We start from the raw sequence: 9,123 nt of genomic DNA on the forward strand, positions 1-9,123 counted from the left end.
AAAACCTCCAAAGTCTTCAATAACCATTAAAGGCTTTATGTCTTCAAATGGTTAACCTCTAAAGTCTTCCAAACCATTAAAGGCTCTTACATAACCATTTATGGTTAAATCACCTTTTACCTTTGGTTAGAGACTTTCCTCTAACTTCACCATCCTTTTGACTCATGGGTCTCTTCAAATAATTTATTTCTTTGACTAAGGTAACCACTTAACCCTTGCACATTCATTTATCCCTTGGATAAAATGAATATCCATTAACCTAATCCTAACCCAACCCCCTAGGGTAACCATCATGTCCCCTCAAGCATTCAATGCTCCTTATCTCTCCTCTCAAGCCTCCTCATGGTGACACTTGTCAACATGGGATTGGGTTGAAAGTCTCACATGGATTGAATATCTTTCAATCCTAACCCTTGTTAAGATTGCTCAATCTTAACCCTTCATTTCCCCATTTCTTCTATAAATAGAACCCTTCTCCTCAAGCAAAGGAAGGAAGCATTAGAGTATTGTTGTTATATTGGTATTAGCATAGAGCTTTTTCATAGCATCACTATCTACACTTGCATAGCATTTATTTATCATTTTCAACCATTTTGAATCTCCATATGGCATCCATGGCTAGTGCTAAAAGCTGAGAGCTACACTCATGTAGAGCTTGGAGAGGAGACACTCATGTAGAGCTTGGAGAGGAGAGGAACAAGGGAGGAGCAACTATGATCATTTTGATTAGCATTTGGAGGAGTATAGTTTATCTATTATATATTTGTATGCTTTCTATTTCATGCTTAATATCTCTCTTGATATGTCTGTTTAGGATAATCTTTTATTGCTAACACTAACGTTTGTTTCTTGTGCTCTTGTGTGTGTTGCCATCAAACATATTTTCTAATCCTTTTTGTAGAGAATCAATTATAATAAGGGTCCTGCACATGCAGGAAGGCCAACAACCTATAGCACATTGCTCATCACAAAAGGAGTCTCACTGACTACAAAAAATATTGGACAACAATCTGGAATGAAGATTGAACTGCAAGTATAGCATCTCCCATGTCTGAGTATAGTTTTGGTTAATCTCAATACCGGAGGCCTTAAACCTCTTCCACAAACCCAATTCGATCACCTATAATTGACCAAAACCTCTGCATATGATTACAACATTGTTTGCATACAGATAATCCCATAACCCATACCATACATGATCTCATGATCTACAAAGAGATCATACACATATATATACAAACCCTAGACCTTAAACAATTAGGTCGGCCACCTAGACAATAAAACCTATTACATAATTATAAAATATGTTAGCTTGAGGCCAAACAAATATCATCCAGCCCATAAGTCATCCTGGAAACACGTCGAGAAGTTCCAACAACATGTTACATTAAGTCGGTCCATAACCTAGATAACACTGGACCCAATTTAGGTCCACGCACGCTAAAGCAATGATCCCAATCAGTCACGGCTTGAACACGATCACCATCAACATCCTAAATCCCTTGTAGAAGCTGCACCCACACTACTTATGCATAATGTCAAAATATCTTCAACAAAGCTCTTTCAGTGAAACCCTTACCGGTAACCAAAAGGCTTATCAACAAGTGATAGCTTTTGGATCATCAAATCCTGAACCAATTGAATGTGATATACATCGAGAACACATGAATAACCAATCCAAACCAATTCCACAAACCAAAGCATACCAGAGCATACTAGATCAACATGATCTTACCAACCAGAAACCAATCATCCTACCGAGACCAACCAAATACCGGTAAACAGTCAAAGCAGCTAGTGTTGACATCAATGACAAACATCATTACAACACAATCAATTCCTCCAAATTTCCAACAATCTCCCCCTTTGGCATTGATGGCAATATTAGTTGTGAAAAACATCCAAGTGCCAAGAAAATCCAAACAAGTCTCCCCCAATGGAAGACAACCAACAATCTCCCCAAGATGATATGACAATGAGGTTCTGAACCAAATATCTCTATACCAATTAACCATCCATAGACCTGAACCAAACTCCCCCAATGGGATACAACCAATCTAAAATTTTGTTCCTCCTCCTTGTGCCAATAATCTCCCCCTTAGACTGATACCTCTGTTAAGCTCTATTTATCACATAAATATCTCTCTTCCTTTGATATCAATGCCAGAAATTTGACATAAATATCAAAGCAAAATCATAAATCCTCTTAACCATATAGTTGACTACTCCCTCTGAGTAGTAGCACCAATGCATCAATCCAGAATGGATGATAGCTCTGATAATGCATACCAGACTAATGTCATTATCATCACTCAGGTCTCTATCAGAGGGATAGAAAACCTCAACCTGTCTCTCAAATGCTCAAATGATTCCTCAAACCAATCTGACTTCATTTGCTTCCACCTACTCCTTCAGAAAATTATACTTGATAGTGTATGTGGGAAAAATGGATTAATAAAACTAAATATGTGAAAATTACGAGAAATACCAATCCACACACACACAGGACTTCTTGATGCAAGCTATGGAGTAACGATGCGTTACTCAACTTCCCAAGGAGGGTCCCATGGTTCTCTATCTCACAATGTCCCTCAAACCAATGTTTTGCTCTCAGATTACTGAGCAAAATGGCTTAGGGATGGCAAATATGAGAACGAGAGAGATTTTTAATCAATTTTAATATGAGATGAATGTTAAGCTATATGTGATACTAAAATGCAATAGACTAAATGATAAGATGACAGGGTTAGTATGAATACTATCCTAACATACTATATTTAGTCTATGATTGAGCTAAAATGATAAAGGAAGTACTCTAACATGCATATTTAGTCTATTTTCTGATCTAAAAAGAGGCTAAATGATGAGCATATATGAAATGAGAAAGCTTGAAAGAATTTGAGCATAAGTGTGATGCTTCAAATTTGAAAGATGATTGTTAAAAATGGAGGAATGAGAGCTCTATTTATAGCACAATCAGGGCAATGGATGGTCAAGATTGAATGGCTTAATCAAGGGCCAAGTTTGAAAGTTGGGGATCCATGTGCACAATTGGCACCAATGAAATAGTGACAAATGTCCACACCAGATTGGGTTGAAAGAAGAGGTTGGAGGCATTAAAGGCCTGAGGAGACCTCATGGTTATCTAAAGGCTAAGGGTCAAGTCTAAGTTAGGTTTACCCACTGAATTAGGATCTAATCCAAAGATAAACCTTTGTGCAAATGATTAAGAGATAATCATGGTCAAAGCATTAATGACCTGATGAGACCCTTGGGTTGGGTAGAGGTTGAGTCAAAACAAATGTTTTAACCATGTGGGAGGGTTTGAAATAACCATTAATGGTTATTGGAGACTTTGGGGATTAAGTGGTTGAAGATTGGAAGCCTTTAATGGTTTTCAAAGACTTTGGGGTTTTTGGTGGTTGAAGGTTGAAAACCTTCAATGGTTATCCAAGACTTTGGGCCATTTGAGAAGTGACCTCCCTTTGCTTAGGGATGTGACAAAGTTTAGAGGGGGTTTAGGTTAATTAGAATTGGTTAGAAGATTCTAGAAGGGATTAGGAAGGGGTTTGGGATTTTGCAAGTGGATGGGGGATAATAGGATTTAATTGATTTAATTGATTTTCATTCAATTTGGTTGCAATTGAATAAATTTGATTTATTCAATTTAGGATAACTATTTAATTAAATTTGAATTTAATTAAAAGTGGCTAGGGGGATTTAATTGAATAAAATGATTTATTCATTAAATGGGTAGTGAATTTTATTTAGATAAATCGAGCAATTTATTTAATAAAATAGAAGAATGTGAATAATTTAATTAAACTGGATTTAATTAAATAGAAAAATGAACATAAAATATTCATTTAGGAATGTGGTCATTTTTATACGTCTACATTTTGCACCTCTTTGAAGTGACGTGTGTGCACATGTTATTTCAAAGAAAAATGATTGTTTTTGTGTTTTTATGATCAAATGCAATTTTTGTGTCGCTCTTTTGATTTGCCAGTCGTGCCCCAGATTTGATGTGATGCCCCAGATTCGATATTTGATGTGATGCCCCCTCGGGAGATGAATCAATATATATATATATTTTTATTTTATTTTTTTGGAAAATTTTTTGAGTTAAATTGATGAAGTTCGTATGATGTGTAGGATTTCGTGCGTGTAAAAAATGTGTAAATTGATTCATCTCCCGATAAATTACAAATGTTTTGGTACAGGGGAGACCGCGACCATATTACAGGCCCAGTTAGCTAACCCTAATTTCATTTTCCTCCTATAAAAGGGGAAAAGGGCTTGATTTAGATTCATTTGTGCTTGTTGACTTTGAAGAAAAGAGAATTTGCTCTGGAGAGAAAATGCCTATTCCCTACCACAGACACCGTTTCGAGTGCGTTTGGAGGTACCGGAGACCAGCCGCGCGTGGACCACCAGTAAGTCAATGTTTTTGACCCCTTTTTGATTTTTTATTTTGTCGTTTTTAGGTGTTTTTTGAATTTTCAAAGTCGGACAAATCGTTTTAGCGCGTGTAAGGCGCATATTAGCGCATACGCAATGCGAAGTAGTGCATAGAAGTCAGTTTAGTTGTTGCGTCCGAAATAATTTTGATAGCGCATAGGTCGTTTAGGTTAGCGCGTCTATGTAGAATAGCGCAGGTAATGTGTTTAGTAGCGCTTTGGAAGAACAGGGTAGCGCGTAGGTCTAACCTAGCGCATAGGAGGCATAGAAGTTCGCATCGAACAGGGAGTTTAGCGCGTAGGACTAGCCTAGCGCATAGGATGAAAAGGGAAGCACTTAGGGAGGACAGATTAGCGCGTAGAATTAGTCTAGCGCATAGGTTAGTTTGGGTAGCGCATGAAAGGAAAATATTAGCGCTTAGACAAAATCTAGCGCATAGGCCAAATTAGGTAGCGCATGGGCAGGAAAGGATAGCGCATATATAGAATCTAGCGCATAAGGGAGATAGGTTAGCGCGTAGGACAAGAAGCCTAGCGCATGGGTCTGTTTTAGCGCATTTAAGGTCTGTTTTAGCGCATCCATGAAAAATTTGTGTTTTGGCCGATTTTGAAAAGTTGTGTTTTTGCGTGTCTGTCGTGTTTTTGATGCACGTATCCAATATGAGTATTTGTATAACTTGTTTTGATGTGAATGTTTCCAAGTTATGTATAGATATCAAGCTATTTGTGGTGATCAGAACATGATTTATTTGTGTTATCTGTTTAAGTTCAAATGTGTATGGAAGCCTGAGTTGTTTTACAAGCCGATATGGGTTGGAAACTTGAGTTGTTTTACAAGCTGATATGGGTGGGAAACTTGAGTTGTTTTACAAGTTTGTGATTGTGGTACTTGAGTTGTTTTACAAGTTTTGATATGGTTTTTGAGAACTTGAGTTGTTTTACAAGTTTGATATGAAATGATAGGATTTTGAACTTGAAATAGATGAGCAAATTTGTTTAATGTGTTTGATGTAAGTTTTATTTTGATATCTTTGTGATGATGTGGAAACTGATATTGGATATGTTTTGTTTGTTGACAGGAGCGATTGGGGATTGTGCAGTCGAGGGAGAGATTCCCGAGGCCATGGACGTTGATACCACGTCTGTCACAGGCAGACCTGGACATTATTGAGCGATGCGGATTGACCTCGCTCCTGGATATGCCTCGGTTCACTGTGAACCGGGGACTGTTGACAGCATTGGCAGAGAGGTGGCACAGTGACACAAACACCTTTCATTTTGCCACAAGAGAGATGACAGTGACACCAGAGGACTGTTATCGCATTCTGCGCATTCCTGTGGTAGGAGCGATATTGCCTTATGAGCAGACAGAGGAGGGCGGCACAGAGGCATTGCGCCGTATTTTTCATGATGAGAGTGTCTGTGGTTATGAGATCCCGTGGCAGGAGTTCCTGGATCTAGATTATGCACCGCTGCCATCTGTATTGGCAGGATTCATTGGAGGATTCCTTTGTCCTGATCGCAGGTCAAAGGGATTTTCAGTGGGATGGGGGCTGGTGTTAGAGCAGATGGTTACTCAGGGACGGAGATTTGCATGGGGGTCAGCGATGTTGGCCCACCTTTACAGGAGTTTGCATGAGGTAGTATACCTCGGATATAGCAGTTTATCAGCAGGGGTGACCCTCTTACAGGTATGGTGTTGGGAGCACATTCCAGCAGCTAGGCCACTGGCAGACAGAGATAGGCCCGTAGGGGCGGCTTATGCCTATGGTTATAGAGGCATAGTTGTCCAGCGTAAGCTGGGCAAACTAGAGCACTGGAGGAGGGTATTTGACGATATAGATACGGTCACCTGGAGACCATATACAGACTGTGAGGTGTGGGCAGAGGATGGGATGGAGATGCCTTTCGTTTTCATGACGAGGTATCTGATTGGGAGGACTCCATTCATCATGGAGCGGTTTCTGGTTACCCGAGTTTTGCGACAGTTCGGGAGGCAGCAGGGGATTCCATAGGGGGCGTGCCTATACGCACGGCGGCAGCAGGATGTGGCCAATTGGGGGCCGACCATTGACAGTGTCGTGGCTATTGAGGAGTTTACCGGTTTGGCTGGACAAATCTGGGACTATGCCCCAGAGATACAGGATGCTGGCATGACGGACGAGTTTGCTCGTTTATTTGCTGCTCGGGCTGTTGCGAGGATCTCAGATCCAGAGGAGATGAGACCGGCTTTTGATTCGGATGGAGAGGAGGGAGACGGGGGAGATGAGGGGGATGATGGGGATGATGGAGATGATGGTGGAGATAGAGGGAGGAGGAGAGGGAGAGGTGTGCAGAGGGCGGTGCGGCAGGGCCGGATTGAGAGGGGGAGGGGAGGATTGGCCATTGGAGCCGGGAGAGAGGGGAGAGTTACAGAGGTATTAGCGGCAGTGGGAGGAGAGGAGGAGGTGGGGAGGCCAGTACAGAGGAGGAGGATAGATATACTTCCACCTCCTGTACCTAGGATAGGCCGAGTGGGGGGAGTGGCGCCAGCACAGGTACCACTACGGGTTCGAGTGCCGGGTCACGTAGAGGACGCTCAGATCCGGACTCTTCAGATCACTGTGCAGCAGCTGCAGGCACAGATTTTGACTTATCAGAGGCAGATTTCTCAGTTGACCATTGAGAGAGATACCGAGATGGAGCGGAGGGGCCGAGCAGAGGAGGCCTTGGCAACCGTACAGAGAGCAGCGGCGGGTGGTCCCTTGAGAGACACCCTGAGAGAGCTGACACGGAGTGTCCAGGAGGTTGCGTACTACAGGCGTCACTATGAGGAGGTAGCACCTAGAGAGCGGCATGTCGAGAGCTTTGCACAGTCGAGATCGAGTCGATCTCGAACTACTGGGACACGATCGGAGAGCCGTGGAGTGACAGGGCCAGCGGGACAGGACCCTCCTGCCGATCCGGGTGCGAGTGTTTCAGGAGCCAAACAGGATCCTCCTGGAGATCCAGGAGCAGGTGCATCAGGAGCTAGACCATCTCCATCAGGGGATAGTCATACTTGAGAGACATGGTCTCTATTGTATTTTGAGCAGTGTATTCTTTGTACTGGACACAGTTTTGACACATTTTGTTGATTTTGATCATTTTTTGAGAGATATATATATAGAGCACCATTTTTGACCGATGTGATGTGTTTATGGATGCATGTTTTATGTGTATCACTTCCTTTTTATATGATGATGTAATGTTTATATATATGATGTAATGTGTGATGCAGGATGTATGTTTTTGTATGTCGTGAGATGTATCTTGAAAATGAGATGTATGATATAAATATGCTGCTACATGTAAGATAATAAGATGTGAAATGATGTAATAATGATGCAAAATGATATGTAAAAATGACATGCAACCAATTGTAAAATGAGATGCAACTAATTGTAACATGATATGCAACTAATTTTTTTTGGAGCATCTCTCATTCTGTATTTGCCATCCGAAAGAACCATTTATTTGCTTTCTTTGTAAATATCATCATGGAGCTTTGTTTGATTTTTTTTGGATATGTTGAAAATTTATACAAGCATAATGGTATAATTGAACCATAATGATCTGAGTAAAATTTACATGATTTTTATTTTTGCAAGATAGCACAAGCGTCAAGGTATAATTGAACCAGGACGACCTGAGTGCGTATTGCGTAAACATACAAGATTAGATCATTTATATGCGTGAAATGGGATCAAGCCTTCAGTGATATGGATCACGTCTCGAGGCAAATATCCACATAGTACAAGTGATCACCTCCCAGACAGAAGACTAAGAAAATGTTGGAAGTTCCTCATGATCTCTGGCTTTGAAGCTTTTGATGAGATAAGGAGAAGATTCCAATTTATTTAAAAAGTTCAACATGCAAAATAATCAAGACTTTAATGCGATAATGCAACATTTTAGTACTTCAGAAAATCATCCATCCTTAAGTTTCTTGTGTATTGTTCATGTTTTGGTTGTTTGTGATGAAGTGTGTTTGTTGGATGTCCTGTGTCTGAGGTTTTACAATAGTTGGAATGTCTTTGAATGTTTGCAAGTTTTTGAACAGTTTAATGCCCCTAGATGAGTGTTCGTCTGGATATGATTATGTACAGTGATTTCCAAGCCATGGTGAAATGCGATAAGAGAATAGATACAGATGGATAACTCAGGATAGTGACTACGCTAAGTATGTCCTGGATGGATAGATGCTAAGTGTCGGGCAATGGCCGATAGTGTTTTGATGAATAAATTGACATGGATATAGCTAAAGGAGCTGGCCTTTCACAAGGGTGCCTGTTTACCAGGTTTTCACCATTTGTTTTTATTGTACTTTGTATTTTGACTTTTTCTGGATTTTTTATTTTTTTGTTTGTTTTTGGCGTTTTCCGTGCACTAGGCTACCTTAAGTATAGTACTTCTTTAGATGAATGTTGTTAGTTGGATCATCAAGCACATCTCCTTCAGAATTTGTTAGCTGATAGGCACCTGATCCATAGACTAAAATGATGACATAGGGACCCAACCAGTTAGGTTCAAATTTCCCTTTCTTTTCTCTATCTTGCTGGTTTCTTGGATTTTCTTTTAAGACTAGATCACCAACCTTGAAGTTACGAGGAATGACCTTATGATTGTAGCTCCTGCACATGCA

The sequence above is a fragment of the Cryptomeria japonica genome, chromosome 5 (genome assembly GCF_030272615.1).
Source record: "Cryptomeria japonica chromosome 5, Sugi_1.0, whole genome shotgun sequence".
Lineage (NCBI taxonomy): Eukaryota > Viridiplantae > Streptophyta > Pinopsida > Cupressales > Cupressaceae > Cryptomeria > Cryptomeria japonica.